Source organism: Canis lupus, chromosome 1, assembly GCF_003254725.2.
Source record: "Canis lupus dingo isolate Sandy chromosome 1, ASM325472v2, whole genome shotgun sequence".
Taxonomy (NCBI): Eukaryota; Metazoa; Chordata; class Mammalia; order Carnivora; family Canidae; genus Canis; species Canis lupus.
This window is the reverse complement of record NC_064243.1, coordinates 92,524,593-92,543,914: the sequence shown is the minus strand read 5'-3', so window position 1 is coordinate 92,543,914 and position 19,322 is coordinate 92,524,593. Positions and strand designations below refer to the sequence as shown.

At 42.8% G+C, this 19,322-nt stretch overlaps 1 protein-coding gene and 1 long non-coding RNA gene across 30 annotated transcripts in view; one reads left to right on the top strand and one right to left on the bottom strand.

Moving 5' to 3' along the window:
• The window catches only part of GLIS3 (GLIS family zinc finger 3), a 545,819-nt gene that overhangs the window by 391,529 nt on the left and 134,968 nt on the right, over positions 1-19,322 (top strand). The window lies entirely within an intron of this gene.
• LOC112644803 (uncharacterized) lies at positions 7,703-8,442 on the bottom strand. Its single transcript, XR_003126770.2, has 2 exons — positions 8,195-8,442; positions 7,703-7,980 (listed from the first exon to the last, which is right to left on the bottom strand). It is a non-coding gene; the product is annotated as an uncharacterized LOC112644803 (long non-coding RNA).

Below are 19,322 nucleotides of genomic sequence, written 5' to 3'. Positions count from 1 at the left end.
GCCTCTGGTGTCATTAACTCTGCTGATTTTGTATTCAGCATGCCAGCAAGGTAAGTGTGCAGACTATACTTCTCAACCTTGGGCCACAGTGGGTTCCTTGCCTGGAGCTAATGATATCCCATCCGTGGGGCAGGACAGATGAAAGATGAGGACAGAGGTGGTACAGGAGTTGGAGGTAAGGAAAGCAAGGACTATTTTGCAGACTTTCACCTCCCTACCCCCCGATAGTTATGGAAAGCCCACTGTGTGTCAGGACCTCTGCCAGTAACTGGGAATAGCACCACTGGAACCAGCAGATCCAACCTCTCTGCCCCCATGGAGCTCGCAGCTCCCTGAGAGAAACTGATAATACACCATTATCTACCTAGACCCGGGGGGGGGGCTCCTGCCCCCAGAAATTCTCTGAGATTCATCGTGATTCAGCTGGCCTGAAACGAATCTGAAATGCTTTTTCTCGGCATCATTGAGAAAAACCATACTCACGACAGAAAGAATTTTCCAGCACCGGGAACCAATGGCATATTTATAGGCTTTTTTATGTCAACTTGTCAAGCAGCATGTGTAGCATAGCCTGCTCCTGAGCAGCATCTCATGCTCATGGCAGGCTGTGGCGGCCCTGATGCCAGACAGAGGGAACCTGGGGCCCTGGGCCGCCATGGGCCGTGGTTAGCACACGCATCCCTGGGCACCACAGGGCAGTAGTGGCCCTGAGTCGCTGGAGTTCGGAGGTGCTTCTCTGGCTGGCTGGAGTCATGTGTAAACCTCCCGACCTGGGAGCTGGATGCTGGGAACTGCTTGGGAAGCTTACTTCTGTGGCTTCCTTTGTGTGTGTGTGTGTTTTTTGTTTTTTTTGTTTTTTTTTTGAATGTTGATGATGACGCATGATTCTTCAGAGCCTTCCTACACCTCCGGCAGTAGGTTGTTAGAATTGTTTTGCCTAACGGCATGTCCGTGCGAACCCTCGGGAGTGCAGGGGTGCTTGTTGAGCTGGGGTGCTGCATGGTACACACATGCGTGCATCAGCTGGGTGAAGGCCTGTTCTGCTGCAGAGAAGGGCACTGCGCACAATGGAAACCACAAATATGGTAGTAAAAAGAAGACTGCAAAGAAAAGATCCACACGAAGTGCTCACTGGGCCAAGGTGTTCAGTCAGATGAGATTCCACTGCTGACGGACGTGAATCAGAAGGCCGTTCACTTTTGCACACAGCTGCACATAGAGCTCCAGGAGGAAACGATGTCTGGCTCTTGATCAAGAGTCATAGATGCCCCCACGCCCATCCTAGGCCTGATCCTGGTTTTCTGGGTGCAGACAGGGACGTGTCCTCAAGCGGCCGCATTGTGGTGGCCTGGGACCTCTCATGCAGAGGAGCGGGGCTTTCTCTGGGCTTTTCTCAGGGAGTATCTAAAACTGGTTCCAGCATAGCTGCCTTGAAAGGGGCTCACCCTCCAAACCATAACCCACCTGAGACCCAAAATGAAGAGGGAGTGACCCTCTCGGGGAGGAGAGTAGGAGAGGCTTTGCTGCACAGAGGCCGGCCACCAGAGCTGATGTGGGAGGTGGTGAAAACCTCAGTGGGGATGGGAGGTGGGAACAGGGCCAAAGGGTGCCGGGAAGAGGTCTTGGTCAGAAGCCTCCTCACCAAGGGAAGGAGACCCTCCTCCAGGGAAAGGCGGCATGCCCCCTGCGGGGTTCAGGTAGTGAGAGGGCAGCGGGAGAGGTCATTGGTCACCTGCACACCCTGGGACCTGCACTCTGGAGCCCTTCCTCCTGAGCTCCAGGGCTGACGAGGAGAGAATTCATTTAAAGTTTATTATGCAGCTGGTGCAGTGCTAAACATCCCACTGGTGCTATTTCCTGACTCCTTACTTCACAGCACTGTAATGCTGGAATGTAATGCTGGAATGTGTAATGTACTCCCATCATCTCCATTTTGCAGATGAAGAAACTGAGGCCTGAGGAGCAAGGCGGTGGACCCGGGGCCTCGCCCCTGGTGCTAGGTTCTAGGGCCTACCCTCTTTGCCCCTACACCTGCTGCCCCATAGATGCATTTCTTGGTCTTCCCAGAGGCAGATAGAGAAGAGGAAGGCCTCAGCAGGGCCTCCTGGTCTCCTGGTCGCATCTCTCCCTTCCCCTCTGTTCTCATACCTCATGAACGACATCACCCCTTTCTTAGTTAGCAGACCTAGAGGACATGAAGGGTCCTGAGCCTCCATCCTGCTTCTCCCTCCTGTGCATCATCAGGCAGTCATCAACTGACATATCCCACTCCTGAGAACCAGCCCCGCCCCTCAGAGCATCCGTCTGTCCCTCACATGTTCTGTGTGTTGTCTGAGTCACCTATCTCTTTCTTCTCTCTTGCACTGTAAGCTCCTTAAAGGAGGAGCAGTGTTGTAGGCATCTCTCTGTGCCTTTATGGCCTCTGCAGCCACTGTGTCTTAGCAACAGTAGAAGCATAAAATTACTTGCTGATTGATTTAGTCGAGAGGACTTGTAACTATTTTAGGAGACTCTAATTGTATTTTACTTTGTGTTTATTTTTTAGGTAGTCCAGACTGGGAATGTAGTTGGGAGGGGACCAAGGGTGTGCTGTAGAATGGCTCGCAGGTTTTGTATGAGTTCTGAGTAGAAAACCATACGTGAAATCGATGGGTTGGGCACAGAGTCAAGGATTAGTTTCTAGACCTCCTCAAAAGGGCTGATTTCTATTGGAAGGTCTTGGAAACAACATTTGGACTTCATATGTGGCCCAGGTCTTCGGCAGTTTCAAGGTCCAGTGTGGAGTATGTAGCTGTGCGAACCTCCAAAGCCAACCTTCCCCCATAGACAAGAGTGAGGAGAACCAACTTCAGGGGATGAGTTGGATTATCAGACATTCCCCAAAAGAGAATCTGCTCCTCCCTGCCACGTACATTGTTCATCCACTTTGCATTTTAAAATTACATGTGACATAGTCTGGGTTTTTAATTGAGAAGGGAAATGAATTTCAAGTTAAATTACTTGAAAATTTGCAGACATTATTCTCATAATGAAATAGCCTCATTTTATTTATAAGTGAAATTTTAATTTTCTCCACTTCTCTCTCTTGTATTTAGTGATCATTTTCAATCTGGATTCATCTGACCCCTATTTTTGCCTTCCCTGTCATATTTGGAAACTCCCACTTTGGTGCCCTTTCCTGGAGTCCACCATTCTGCTCCATTGTTAGAACTGTGGCTAAGGCACGGGGCTCCACTGAAGACTGTTCATGCTGTAAAAACTCAATTAATTTGGATTCTGTTGTTTTAGACTTAATGACAGTTTAGGCCTGGCCAGTGCAATTGGCATTGAATACAATGTTCGGCCTTTTTATATACAAAATCATCTTTTTTCCACTAATTTTTGGAATGATAGAGCTGGAGAAACCACAAGGGATTGTCATAGATGTCTCATGACGGGTGAGGGAACCAAGGTAGAGAGAAGGGAAGAACCACCTGAGAACAACCAAGCCCTGGTCCTCTACCTTCCGATTCCCCTGGTACCATGTACAGGAGATATCTTCTAAAAATTCATAAATAGCCTGCCCTTTGGACCCTATCCTGATACACACAAGGCTTCCTGATCACCACCACCTTCTCTGCCCCTACCTCATCTCACATTATTCTAACAGTGAAGTTATCTTCATATCCTTAGACGCCAGTGGGGCTTTAATCCAGAAATAATTTTAGAGCCTTCACTGTGCTAGAAATGCAGCTTCTCACATCCTGCTTTTCTCCAAAAACAACCCCAAAGTGAAGAAGCCTTGTGTGGTCCCCTCCCCTCAGAGCTGATGCTGTGGCTTGTAACCAGAGCTGGCTCCTCCCTCTGCCAGCAGGCCCTTAATGGAGACACCAGCCTCTTAAGCTAGCCCCCAGGCTGAGCATCTCACAAGCTCCCATGAAGTCTGGCAAGCTCAAAGAATTGACTGTGAACAGCTGCTGCCCTGTAGGCTGTTTCCAACGTAAGCCCTGTCCCAGAAATTTGTAAAAGCAGTAGGTAAGGTCAAAGGGACTTAACATCTGTCTCCAGAAGCTCCAAAAGAGTGGTGTGCATCCTTTGGGGATGGTTAGCTTTGAGACTCATGAAGGCAATGGACCACTCCTCCCATCCCAGCTCTAAATACAAATGTGTACTCCTCACAGCTTTGCATGGTATTTCAGGGGATCTGTGGATTCTCAGAGTCCCATGCATGGAATGTACCAACCAGTTGCCTTAACCTAGAGAGTTCAAACTTATGATAAGTACAATGTAAATTTGTAGAGTGTCAAATGGTTAGTGACATCTAGTATAGCATTTGATCCCAAATAAACTTATATGGTAGGTAAGTTTCTCCGATTCCATAGATGTAAAATAATCGATGATAAAAAAGTATTACTTATTTTTGCTACATTTATCATTCACAGTGTGCCAGCTACCATTTTAGCACTTTGGAAGTAGGAACTATTATTAACCCCAGTTCAAAGGTCAGCAAACAAAGGCAGAATCAATGGGAGGCTTGAGGACCGTTCGTGGGCTTCAGTGGAATCCAAGGCACCTTTCAGAGTTTGTTAATAAGTCCTAATTTTGGTCAGCACACTTTCTCTATGACATTCTCCAACCAGTTCTTTAACAACTGAATTATTTACTCAAAGTTCAGTGCCCAGGGAAGATATATTCAATATTGGCCCAACTTTTTAGTAGGTAACAGGTGCAACCCCTGGCTGAACTGGTCCCTGTGGCTTATATGGATCATTCTATACCTCATACTCACCAAGAACAAATTCTCCCAAAAGACAGTGGGTGAATTAGGAAGGGAGCATAAATATTGGGCAAGTAAAAATGTTAAATGGATTGATGATCTGTTACTATCCCTCCCAACCATAGGCTGTTGTGACTTGGTGATTCTGTGCCATCTTTTGGTTGAATGATTACAAGTTAATGGTGATTGAATTCATGTCAAATGTCCAGTGCCAGCAACTGGGAGGACCCAGATGCTAGGTCCACACTTGGGGCCCTGAGAGCCCACCACATGAATGAAGGTAGGAAGAAAAGCCTGTTTTCCTTAAGAAAAAAAAAAAAGTAGTTGAGCTAACCACCACATTAATGGAAGCTATTTCATGGGAAAAGAATTTTATGTGTGAGGTAGTGGGCCATAGTAAAAACTTTATTTTATTTTTAATTAGATGCTGTTTTTTCAGATACCTTTGGGCCATACTAATGTGTGAAGAGTAAATTCGGAACTTGTTGGGTTTTTATAGGAATTTATTGTGTAAGAGGGCTCCCTGCTCCACTGTAGTTTTTCCTAACACCCGATCACTCTTGCAATAACCAGCACATGCAGGACTGAGTGTTTTATCCCACCTGTTCACGTATTTCAGTCCAGATCCAATGTTTGTGTGGGAAGGTCGTGCATACAGACTGCCCCCACATGTACATTCTCTCACGTGTCCCCCCCACCCCGCTCCCCGTAGGGCTTCACAGAGAACATCACCCTGAGTCGCCGCCTCAGCTAGGCTGCATAGTGAGGGTGTCCCTGGTCATGGGGAGCTGGACGTGGTACGACAGAATAGCAAGATCATGCGTTCTGAAGCCAGACATACGCCGTGCAACAAAAACTCTTCATTTTAAAAAATTCTTCCTTCTCTCTGCGTTTCATATTGAACATTCTCTTTTGCTTTGTCTTCACCCTCACTAAGGTTTGCTTCTGCAATGTCAGATCTGTTATTAATCCCTTCCAATGACTTTCTTATTAGACATTGCAGTTTTCATCTCCAGAGGTTTGATTTCTAAAATCTCTTCCATATCCTTTCCTACTCTTTCAATGTAAGGAATACAGTGAGAACAACTATTTTAATGGTTTTTCCTGCTACCTCTAACGTCTGTGTCAGTTATCAATCCATCAAAACCAGATTGATTTTTTTTTTCTTTTCCAAATAGTGGGTCACTTTTTCCTGCTTCTCTGCATGCCTGGTAGTTTTCTAGGTGCCAAGCAATCTGAGTTTTGCCTTGTTGGGTGCTTCATATTTTTGCATTCCTGTGAATATTCTTGAGCTTTGCTCTGGGAAATAATTAAGTTCCCTGAAAACAGTTTGACTCTTCAGGTCTTGCTTTGGTAGGCAGCTCTGGAGCAGTGCGCAGTCGATGGCTAACTATTCTGTGCCACTGGGGCACAGCCGTCCTGAGCAATCTACCCTGTGCCCCGTGAACTCTGGATTTTTCTGTTCTGATTTGTGGGAGTATCAAGGGTGCTCCCTGAGTGCTCAACATTGTTCCCTCTAGACCTTCGGTGTTTTCCGGGGAGTTATTCAAATGTATGTGCTTCCTTATTAGTTCTCTGCAGAATATTTGAGGGGGCCCCCTGCAAATCTTCTCTTTCTGAGTGGTTCTCTTCTCTGTAGATTTCTCTACTCTGTCCTGGAAACTCCAGCTGCCTTGGTATCCCCTGGCTTTATTTTCTCAAGTTAAGAAGTCTGCTGCCTTCTTCCTGGGTCCTTCTTCCCTATGCTGCCACCAAGGCTTAAGTAAGCTGGGCCACTAGTAGGCTTCACCTCACTTGTTCTTTATCTTGGGAACCCCTGTCTTTTATTGCCTGATGTCCAATACCAGTGTTGTTTTATATATTTTATCTGAGAGGTGTGCGTGTATGTGTGAGAATGTGTGTGTGTGTGTGTGTGTGTGTGTGTGTGTGTTGGGTCAGAGGGTAAATCTGGTCCCTGTTACTCCATCTTGACTATGCTAGGAGGTGAGACAAGTGTGGAGACAGTACCACTCACGGATTTTATAGTCTCCTTTCATCTTAGTTACTGATTCCATCCAGTGACTTTCTTAATGCAGTAGTGGCTAGCATGTTTGGGCTGCTCGTTTATTCACTTTCCCACAAATACTCATTGAGCATCTACTAGATGCCATCTGCTCTGCAAGGCACCCACAGTATAAACAGTGATGTGATGGGGCCTGTCTCAGACGAAGCATCCTGTGGTCATTGATTAAAAAATTTCCCCTGGAATACTTGTAAGCCAGTTTCTTGGATGTAGCCACAGGCCTTCTTGAGTGGTAAAAACAGGCTCTTAAAGGAGGAAGTAAGAGAATATTTGAATAGCAAGTCTTTTGGACAATTTATGGGAAATAGTAGGTCCTCAGTATGTATGTATTATTTGGATAGATGAATGAAGAAAACTTATTTGCAAATTTAATAATCATATTGATGATTTTAGGACTTGAAGGGATTTGAAAATACCTTTCCATCTGACTGGCCTAGCAGTTTAATTGGAATCATGTATTTGCACCATCGATAATGCTCCAGGCACTGTTCTTGGCACCAGGGCCATGGTCGTGAGTGAGACGTGGTTCCCATCCTCAGAGCTTATGGTTGAGAGTTGTGTGAAATACTGGCTATGTCAGAGCACCCAGGAGGGCACAGACTCACTGGGTCTGGAAGGGCTTCCAGGAGGAAGTGATGGCTAAGTTGCATCTGAGAACACGTGATAGCTTTGGGGAAGAAGCAGATTGTGAATGCAATTCTTCCAAGGCCTAAGATACAGCCATGGGGCCTAGAGTCAGACTCTGACATCCAAGGTTCACTTGTGTTCTAACTAATAAGTCTAGTATAAAACTGGGTGGGCCGTGGAGGTGAAATCACCTTCTAGTTATGTACAGTGCAATATCCTGGCAATGCCTGGTTCAAATGAAAAGTCCTAAAGCTCTGTTGTCTTTAATATAGAATTTACTTAAAATAGTATCCCAGCAGAGGGTGAGCACAGAGAGGGCTCAGGTCTTAAATGCTTGTTTAATTGCATCAAGGCCATAAACCCTGAGAAGTGACCAGGAGAGAAGTTTGGGAATGTGCTGCCCCCCTCTCTCAGTTCTGGGCTCAGTCTGGGCTGCTGCCGAGGTCATCTTTCTTCACTTGGTCCAGCTCTGCAACAGAGGAGCCTTCAGCTGGGCAGAGCAGCAGAGAGCTCACACACATGCTGAGCAGGAGGGCTGTAGAGAGGGATCAGTGTAGTAAATACAGAGTGCTCATTGAAATGCCAAGTGTCACTACTTTGGCATTTAATTATCTGACTTGCTGGCAGCTGGAAGTAGGGAAGTAAGCAGAAAAAAAAGAAGAAAAGGCAAGTGAAGAACAGAAGGCAGAACTGGACAGTGATCTGATGTAGACAGTTGGGCCAGGAGCACATCCTTAGAAAACACTCACCTTGTATTGATTGTTAGAATTACCTAGTTCTTGAGAAGAAATCTCAATTAAAAGGCCTTCTCAGTTTTAAAAAAAAATCATTGCTTGGAATATACAGAGGCACAACCAGTGAACTGTAAAAGTGAAAACTGTTCCAGGTTATGTTCGGCAAGGGGTGCCCAAGGTGTCTAAACACACAGCACAGTCATGGGGAAAGACCCTCCCACAAAGCAGTGCCTGTGCTGTGGGAGCTGTGTCACAATGGAATCCAGGAGGCTTGACAGCCTGCTGGAGTGGAGAGGTGTGGGCTCTCGAGGTAGCAGACCAGGATTCTAATACCCCACTCTACCTAAGCTCAAGGCCCTCCCTACCCCACCCCCACCTCTGACATTCCTTTCCCCTTACTCTATCTTATTTTTTCTCCATAGTAGTTACCATACCTGCCGTACTGTATGTTGACCTGTTTGGCTATTGGTCTGCCCCTCCCCAACTGGACTACCTGTCACATGAGAGCAGGGACTTTATCCGTTGTATTCTGTACTATATCCCTAGTAAAGAGGTATCCCTAGTACCTGGAACAAAGTAGGCAATCCATAATTACCTTTTATAATTAATGGTGCAGGAGTAGTTGCCAATATTGACACATATCATTGCTTTACTCCTCTAGGTTTGGGGAAGAACAAGTGAGGTTAGTGTTGTGCTGGGTGAAGTATGGAATGGTGTGAGAACACAAAGGAAGTTCTCTGACTCAGACAGGCGAGGTCCAGGAGGGCTTCCTGGAGAAGGAAGCATGAGCACTTAAGAAATTGAGGCACGTAAAGGATAAGTGACTGACCCGAGGTCAGATAGACTGAAAAGTGGCAGAGCTGATACAGAGCAATGAAATGGCACTGCCACAAAGGCCTTGGTCTCCATTCTAAACATGTGATATTTAGATATGGCAGAGTCAGCATCAGGACTTCACTCATGACTGGGGGTCAGTACAGCTGTGCCTGCATCACTGAGGACTGGTGAGAAAGAATGACCTCAGGGAGTGGGTCCAAGGAATGCTCACATTATTCTGGAGAGTGATAAACTGCATTGTTGAGGAAGTGAGATGAACTTAGGGATTTGTATAATGCTATGAAAGTGATAGTGGAAGGTTTGAGGTTTTGCCAGGATCTGATCCCAGAGAAGGTGCTTCTAAAGCTAGTATTTCACGGCTAGGCATTAAAACGGGGGCTATCTTATCTGCAACAACATGGATGGAGCTAGAGAGAATTATGCTAAGTGAAATCAGCCAGTCAGTGAAAGACAAACGTCATATGATTGCACTCATGTGTGGAATTTAAGAAACAAAACAAATGAGTAAAGAGCAGAGAGAGAGAGAGAAGTAAACCAAGAAATAATCTTAGCTATAGAGAACTGAGGGTTACCAGCAGAAGGAAAGGGTGGGGGAGGGGGGAATTATGCGATTCAGATGAAGAAGAGCATTTGTGATGAGCACTGGGTGTTGTATGGAAATACTGAATCACTAACTTGTACACCTGAAACTAATATTACACTGTACATTAACTAGAGTCTAAGTAAAAACTTAAAAAAAAGTTACAAAACTGTTCATAAAATGAATGAATGAATAAATAAAATGATGGCTATCTTAGACTTAAAAAAAACTTAAAAAAAAAACTTTTTAATGTGGATACTTTGACCTCAGAATTCCAATTCTAAGAATTTATCCTAATTTATCCTAACATAATAATTAAATTATATGTATATGCATAGTATATGTTTATAATAAAGATGGAACATATTCATGTACTCTGTATTAATATATATATATTCTGATATTATAAATAATTGGAGATGACCTAAATGTCCAATGAGAGGGGCCTGAATAAATAAGATGGGTAATCCATAATAGAATATTATGCACTTGTTAAAAATGATGTTTGGAGATAGACTTATTGACATGGAAAGATAATCACCATAAGTTGTTAAGCAAAAAACCTTATAGTATACATAGCCCGATTTTATTTCCTAAAGAAAAGTGGATGTATGTATATACACCTGTATATATATAACATGTATATATTTCCATGGGATAAAGTACAGAAAGATACATGTCACTCTATTATTTATTTATGCAATCAATATGTTGTTAGTGGCTAATAAGAATCAGTGGAAAGAGATACAGTGACAATTACATGCACCTCCCTCCAACTCCTTGAAGAAGACACCAGGCCCTTTGGCAGCAGCTGTTCCCTCTGAGGCTTCCGCCCTCCCCTCAGGCTGAGGAGTGCTCTTCTCAGGAGGGCTTCCACCCTGTTCCCAGGGCAAGTCCTCCCCCACGCACTCCTCTGAGCTTTTCATGGGAAAAGCTGGTCTGTCTGTACTCAACCAAGACTGCTATTCATCTCTCAGGTTTAGACCAGTGGAGGGTGCACCCAGCGGCGTCAACTGGCCTTTTGCTGTCATGAAATATTACTGTTTTACACTCACAAATAAAAGTTAGCAGCATTTCATTGCTGTGCGGTGTGAAATTAGACCTCCTAACCAGCTGGATGCAACAGCCTGGCTCAGAAATGGTGGTGACTGCTAGTGTTCGTGGTTCAATTCAATTAGGCATATTTTTTCCTCCTCTCTGGTGAAAGGGGTAGTCAAGATGAATGCCTCGCAAACTTCTGAAATATATACTTGTATAAAAGAACTATTAAAGTAGAGTAACATCTCTATGATCTTTGAACTGAGCCGTCATTCTGCCATTATTGATGTAGCTGCTTTAAGCCGTCTAATTAAAATCGGAGTGACAGATTTGTTATTGAAAATCTGAAACCCAGCTCACATCCCGTACAGCACATCTGAGCGGGGTATATATCTGCTGTTTTGATGGGCTCTCAAAATTGCTAAGCTGTGCCGGGTGCCAAAAGGAATTCAATAAATCTTTTATTTTCTTACCGAGCTACTCTCATTAGTCTTTTCAATAATAGCACTAGTGGGTATCAACTTCACTTCTCCAAAATAAATTAAGTGTGTCCATTAGGCTTGTAATTATAGCATCAGATATGAGTTTGTTCTGCTACAAAGAGATGGCCAGGCTGATAGAGCCAAGAGCTCTCCTCTCCGCCCTTAATGTTTCAAACATGGCTTTGTGCATAAAACGTGGATCTCATATCTGGGTTGGGGACATGTGGCCTATCAAGGTTTTGTCATCCAAACTGACAGTCTCTCTCCCCTCTTGGTTCTGAGCGCAAGGTATCCAGTGGTGTGAATTCTGACCAAAAGCTGGTTACAGCAAGCAGCCCGCAGTTCAGAGCCTGCAAAACACACTGCAGAAGCCTCGGAGTAGGAGAACATGACAGAAGGCTGCGTTATCTGAAAATTTAGCTAATTTTTTTTTTTAAACTAGCAGGAGCCATCTGTCATGGTTATCCACATTCAACGGCTAGATTGAACGGAAGGCATTGCTGAGCGATTAAGCAAATTCTCTCAAAATATTTTCATACCTTTCCCTCTTGTCAGAAGCTTTTTTTTTTCCTTCACCAAAGATGTCATCCAAGTGTTGTGGGGTTTTTTTTGTGTGTGTTTGGGGGCGTTGGTTGTTTTTTGTTTTGTGTTTTGTTTTTTGAGTTTCTTTTATGCCACGGGGAAACCTTGTTATTCTGTTGGTATTAAAGAACAGGGCGGGATGCAAGCAGATGAGTGTGTGCTGTACAAAGTTGGTTCTGGGCTTCTGGGTCATTGACCCAGAGTAATTCCCAGGCCTGACTGAGATGCCTGGGTGTTCTAACTTAATCCATAAGAGATTTCTTCAGAGGTTGGCAGAGGGGATCATTTTAGCAGAGCCTTGCAACCCCCATCCATCGTGCCCAGAAAAGCAGGCAGCAAATACTGGGCAGAAAAAATGAGCAAGGGGTCAGAAGCCTGTATATCCTGCAAGAATCTACCACTGTTTTCTTGTCATTCATTATTTTCCCACTTCCTTTCCGAATCTGGAAGAGAAGTTTCTGTTATTTCCTGTGTCATGAATAGTCACGTAGATCTTAGAAGCTCTGTCCTCTTGAAGTGTGGAAATACGAAGTTTGAAAAGATATTTATATCTTCTAAAATATGTGTGCAAGGTAACCCCCTCCTCCCTTCTCACCTCCTCACTTCATTATTAAAACAGAAGAATTCACGTGTGGATGTGAAGGCAACTGGGTGTCATTTCCCTTTAAATAGTATAGAACATATGGGGGCAGGATTGCATTTGTCACAAATTGTCAAAATATTTTTTTTTAAGAAACCAAAATCTTCTAGGGATGGTTCCAAATGTGCCTGATTTCCCTGAGCAGTGAGCAGCGCGACCTTTACATTAGCAGATATATTTATAAATACACATATGGCCCGTCGGGACCTGATTGGCTACTGATCCGCTGAGCCAGCGACACAATTATGATGTATCACCTACATGCGGTTTAGTTGTGTGTTTTATTCTTAAAGTTACTAATCTACTTTAGCAGTTCCCACATACAGTCACCTAATTTATCTGTGCTCATTGACAGCTGCAATTTGTTGATGTAGGCTGTGGAAACAGAGAGGTTTGGAGGGTCTTGATGTTTTTTCTGGGATCATCACATCACTATAGCTTTGTCTCCTTTTGAATCCATAAGATTTGTCAAGATGGACAAGAACCAGGGCCATAAAAGCCAAATGAGTTGATTTGGAAGAGTGTAGGTAAAAACCTGAAATGTAAAAAAAAACAAAAACAAAAAAACCTGAAATGTTACTTAGATTCTAGTTTATTTTAGGCACTTGGAGAATGTTTAAACACCTGTAAAATGCTTTGAGATTTTCAAAAAAGAGATGCCATGCCCCAGGGATGCCTGGAATGTCTGCTTTTGGCTCAGGTCATGATCTAAGCCTGCTTCTCCCTCTGCATGTGTCTCTGCCTCTCTCTGTGTCTCTCATGAATAAATAACTAAAGTCTTAAAAAAAAAAAAAAAAAAGGATGCCCTGGAGATGCAAAAACAAAACAGAATGTCCCACCTGGAGGTCAGCTAGGTTCCAGAAAGTACCAAAGGTTGATGGTATTCCAAAATGTCAAGTGTCCCAAGGTTACCTTGACATTGCAGTAAGGACTCTGATGGAACAGGGTCCTGAAATTGTTAGGGGTATTTTTTAGGTTTCCAGTCTTTTAAAACTGAATGCCCTCTTTTGAAGAGCGTAAAACCCATTCCAGCCCTCCCCTCCCTTGCACTTGTTTTGTGCTTCCCTCCTCTGACTGTTCTCTCCCTCTCCTGTTGAGAATCTGCTTGGCAGCTGGGTTAGAACAGGCTTATCTTCACCAGCCAAGAAGATTTTGTAGAGCTGGACTCGCCAAGGTTTGTGTTACAAGCATGAAAGTGATCTCTCTGAATTCAGAATGTAAGATTATAATATCTAATGCCCTCTTTCAAGCGACACTGCAACCCCAGGACATTCTAACCTTCCCTGCACCTCCACCCACTGCAGCTGAGGATCCCTGATTCAGGAGGCTTTGCTCTTCCTCCTTTCTCATCCTCTATGTGCCTTGTCATGTTTTCTGCCTGCCACCTCTTCTTTCCCTTTCTTCTCTTCCTTTTTCATGTTAACATTTCTGGGTGCTTTTTTGATTCCTGAATATTCACCTTTCTCTAGATGATGACATTAAAAGACATTTCCCCCTACACTAAAACGATGAAATTGCCTGAGTCAACTGTATACTTTTGCAACTGGGTTCATTTCTTTTTCAGTTTCACAGGCTCTGTGAATTGTGTAAATAGGGACCTTAATTTCCCTTCAGCTGCAATCTATAGTCTTTAACACTTCAAGGTGGAAGAAACATAGGAACACCGTTCTTTTAAACATGTAGTAGTTTCATTGTGAATTGCCCACATGTTCTCTGCCCTCTGAAAGATAGAGCCAGTGCTTTCTCTGAAGACACAAGTGGAGCTGCCGGACTTTTAGAGAATAGGAAGGAGGCCACATGTGTCCGTAGGGAGGTTTCCTAGCCCTACTGAGTGCCTCAGCTGCATTAAAATCACTAAGAAAGAAAAGTATCAAATGGAGCAGAGATTCTTTATGGAAGTAACTACTTTTTCATGCATGTAGACAAGGTAATCCAGAAGCTTCAACTGAATAGAAGCAGCACCCCTCTGTTGGCTGGCTATGCATCAGAAGGAAAGTTTGGATCCAGAAATGAATTAGTAAAGAAGAAAAAAGGTGAAATTAAACCATGGTCCCTTCATATTCATCAGTTTGTTGAGTGCAGTAGAAATCATTCATTAATTTTTTCAAACCCAGTTCTTGACCTTCCACTGTATGTAATTCATAAAATTTCATGTCGAGAAAGAAAGAAAAAAAAAGGTGTAAATCCAGAACTCTTTAGTCTGTTTTCATGTATGGCAGGGAAGGTCTTGAAGAGCTTTACACATCTCACTTGCAAAACAAAGTAGAAATGAGTGAGAATTTGTACCATATGTCCACTTATTTTTCGCACTTACAGGAATCACAAGTGATCTGAGTTCATAAAATGTTGATTTTTATAAGAAGCTTCTTTTCTGTTAAGAAATCTCACCTAGAGGTCCATGAGGCTGGGGACGGATTATAATCAAAATCCTCATTAGCTTTCAATAGGGAAGTAAACATGTAAAAGTTTAAAAAATAAATTAAAAAATAGAATATTAAAAACTCCCCCTTCTTTATGACATAGTTGAAATAGTGTATATTTTTGAAGCTGTTCTTCCCTAACTCTCATTTTATTTTTTAACTATTATGTGCAGGTCACCTTTTTTTTTCTAAGATTTTATTTATTTATTCTTGAGAGACACGGTGGGGGAGGGGCAGAGACACAGGCAGAGGGAGAAGCAGGCTCCATGCAGGGAGCCCAGTGTGGGACTCAATCCCGGGACTCCAGGATCACACCCTGGGCCAAAGGCAGGCGCTAAATTGCTGAGCCACCCAGGGATCCCTGGAGGTCACCTTCTTGTTTTGATACTCTTACATTATCAGAGATATTTATTGCTAGATACAATTTACCTCTCATTTTAAAATTTCCCAACAGTTTTATGTAAAAATTGTCCCTTTAGTAAAGTATCATCATAAGAGGAATAGGTGAGGATTAGCATGGTCAATAAGAACAGGTGTAAATTAATTTGCATAATAAAAAACCTGGCCTTGCCCAGTGAGAGATCCCCTTTGCCTTTGGGTTCTGGGAGGTAATATATGTCATACTTGATAGAAGTGTCTTTTTTAGAGTGGTAGGTGGCCACATTGGACCTTATGGTAGACTAGCCATGCCAGGAAGACCAACCATGCAATTCAGGACAAGGGCTTTGGGTCTTGTGATATCCATAAGCCTGGTGGCTGAGATCAATCATGAGAACAGCCAATCAATCATGCCTACAGAATGGAGCCCCAGTAAAAACTCTGGACACCAAAGCTCAGGTGACCAAGATGATGATATTCCAACACGGATTGTGTTGTATCAACGCAGGAAGGGTAATGCATGTATTCTGAGAACAGCAGAAGTTTTCGTATTTGGAACCCTCTCAGGCTCTTCCCTATATCTGTCTTTCCCTTGGATGATTTTCATCTGTATTCATTCTCTTAATGATCCATAACCATGAGTATATTAGCTTTCAGTGAGTTCTCTGGGTCCATCCAGCAAATTATCAAACCTGGGGATGGTTCTTGAGAACACTCTAAACTTACAGATAGTATCAGAATCACTTCTTGTGGAGGACTATGCTCTCAAACTTTGCAGTTTAGTTAATGTGCATTTACTGTCAGAAGCAGGAATTCTCCAGAACAACCCTGACTTACTGAAGCATGTGTCTTGGGAAGAATTATAATAATACAAAATCAGAATCTGCTTTTCTAGGAGTGAAATCTCTCTTAAATCATTTTTTAAAGATTTATTTATTTATTTATTTATTTGAGAGAGAGCATGTGCGGGAGGTAGAGTACAGGGAGAAAAAGTCTCAAACAGACCCCGCACTAGGCATGGAGCCCAATGGTGGGCTCCATCTCATGACCCTGAGATCACGACCCTGAAATCACAACCTGATTTAAAACCAAGAGTCGGACACTTAACCAACTGTGCCACCCAGGCGCCCCTCACTTAAGTCATTTTTGAAACAAGTTGAGTAATAAATAAATACAAATATGCTTACCAATTCTAGGAAAGTATAAGGGAGAAGCTAAACTCACAGGTGAGAAGAATATTCTAATAGTAATATAACCTTAAGTCCTAAGGTCTCCTTCCCTGCCATGTTTCATGTTATTCAACAAAGGAAGAATGCTTAAAGGTAGCTCATCTGCTACGTGACTAACCCCATGATAATATCCATGAGGTATCAGATAGGAAAACTTTAGTCCAGAGACTAGAAATAAAGACACTAGAAGGATAAAATAGTAAACTGCAATGTTCATATCTTTTTAAGAGACTGATTCAGACAACTCCTGTTGAAAAGATAATTTTGTGATCGTTTTAATTTTTAAAACTTAATTTTAAATAAAACCTGTTTAGAAAATCCCACGACAATTTGCTAAATTTGATAATAGCATTGTAGTTATGTAACAAAATATGTATATAATTTTAAGATGCACACTGAATTATGTGGGAGTGAAATGGCAAGTTATATGGGATTTACAGTAAAACATATTAGAAATACAAAGAGGTAGATGAAACATATGTGGAAAATTTTAATAATTGTTGGGTGAAGGCAATACAGTAAAACATATTAGAAATACAAAGAGGTAGATGAAACATATGTGGAAAATTTTAATAATTGTTGGGTGAAGGCAAGGTTCATCACCCTGTTCTTTCTACCTTCATCTAAGTTTTTCATAATAAATTCTTTTCAAGTATTTTTTTAAAAATCAGAAATCAGGTGGAAATCTGCTGGCCCCAAATACTGAGAAAGAAGCTCTGATTTCTTGGGGAGCCACCAGAGTTATCTGTAACATGGCCTGAAGAAGCTAATGTTCCCTCCAGAATTGAGCAGCTATATTCTGTGCCTCTTGTCCACAGGGTCCAGACATAACCAATAACAAGGGTGTAGAATGAGGGAAGTTCCATTAGAGGATTAGAGAATTGGGGTGGTTTGTTATAGGCACAAATTTCATCCTAAAACAGGGAACAATCTTAAGCCCTCAAAGCCATGGTGGGGACAGGGGAGAAAATGGAGCTGTATCCAGTTTCATCCTTCCCAAATCAGGCACTACTCCTCAAAACCAATTTCTTGTTTGCTTTCTCTCTCCCTTCCTCCCTCCTCCTTTCCTTTCTTTCTCTTTCTTTCTTTCTTTCTTTCTTTCTTTCTTTCTTTCTTTCTTTCTTTCTTTCTTTCTTTCTTTCTTTCTTTCTCTTTCTTTCCATCCCTCCCTTCTTTCCTTCCTTTCACAACTAATGTGCTAGTCCAATGTTCCATAAGTGAACACCCCTCTCACTCTAGTCTAGATAGAAAAGCAAGTGGAAATATGAAATGTTACCCCCTACACTGTACTACATGAAACTTAAGTGCCCTAATACATCTCTGCTGTACCACAGACAGCAGGAAGCAGGAGTGTGCCTACTTCTTAAGTGTGTTCCTGGCTGCAAACAGGTGCCACTCCAAACAGTGGAATCCTCTGCCCCCTGTGCTGTCTTCAGTGGCCAACACCGACCTGAACGAGGAGGGTGAGGTGTGTATGCATCAGCTTATCTCCTTCCAACTCTGGGAAGGCAGCAAAATTCAAAAATGCAGTGTGATTTAACTGCTGGAGCTAAATAGTCAAATACAAGACAATCCTTTTCGAAGAACTGTTATTACAGGCTGAAATGTAAATACACCACATAGGAAAGTTGCAGTGGGCCCATCAGATAACTGTATGTCTACCACGTTCCTGTGTGTACTGAAAATTAATTTATTGTGTTTAGACCCAGCTTTGTATCCTGGCTGTCGTGGTGCCCATAGGATCCAGGCATGTTGGTTGTGTCTGCGTCTTAATTGTGTGATAGATCTCTTTTTATTCCCCTTCCTCTCTTCTTCTCACAAACCTGTTATTAGTCTCCCCAAATGGCTTATTTAGAATCATCTCATTTCGGAGGAATGCTATTTTTAGGTGCAAATGATGACTGCATAGAAATCGGATAATGACTCCTTTTTTAAGTGCTAGGTCAATTTTATTGTGAACCACTCTTGCTTTGTGTCAATGGCACCATTAAAACACAAAATGGGATTCAGCCTCAAACTCCTTCTGAGGTAGGTGACATCAGACAGGAAATGCTTAGTGTGGAGCGAAAATGTCCTCATTTTAAGAGGAGTAACACGGCTCCTTTGCCATGCCGCTATTCTTCAGTGAGGATGAAAACCAGAAGGCTTCCCTCCTCTCTCCATTTTTTTTTTTAAATTTTACTGCAAAACACCAAGGCCATACGGCAAGGCAAATACAGCCAACTTTGATCTCTGAACCTACTTTGAATTCATGCTTGTCTTCCCTTCAATCCTTCTTTCATTGCTGGCGCTGCGGTAGAGCAGTTGCTCCTAAGTGTTCTCAGACGTTCAAAAAAAGGTGTACTGAGGAGAGTAGGGATTTTATGTGCATTTCCGTGATGAAGGCAGTCTCATTCTCTGCTCCTATAAATAACCTTGGAAAACCATGCTCTAGGATAGAGGTTTCTCAACCTCAGGACTGCTGACATTTTGGGTTGGTTAATTCTTAGGTTGGGAGTCCTGTCCTGTGCGTTACCAGCATCCCTAGCTTCTTCCCACTGGGTGCTGGCTGTGTCCCCACTGCCTCCCATATCCACACAGACTCTCTTGTGACAACTTAAAAATGTCTCCAGACATTGACAGGTGTTTCCTCGGAAGTCAAATGGCCCCCGGTTAAGAATCATTGCTCTGCGCTAGAATACTGGTGGTCTCTTATTGCTAAATTTTGAAAGAAAATGGCTATGGCAGGCTTTAAGGTTGATCAAATTGTGATTTCTTCTCCAAATAATGCATTTGTTTTCCCAAGTTGACTAGGAAAGGGAATAATTTGCATTTTGGACTCCATGTTCCATAAATTAGCAGAATTTTCTGTCAAAGAAGAATCAAAACTATCTTCTCGTAATATAAGGACTAGAAAATCAAATTACCTTTGCATTTTTCACCACTAAAATATCTTATTTATAATCATTTTAGTCCCA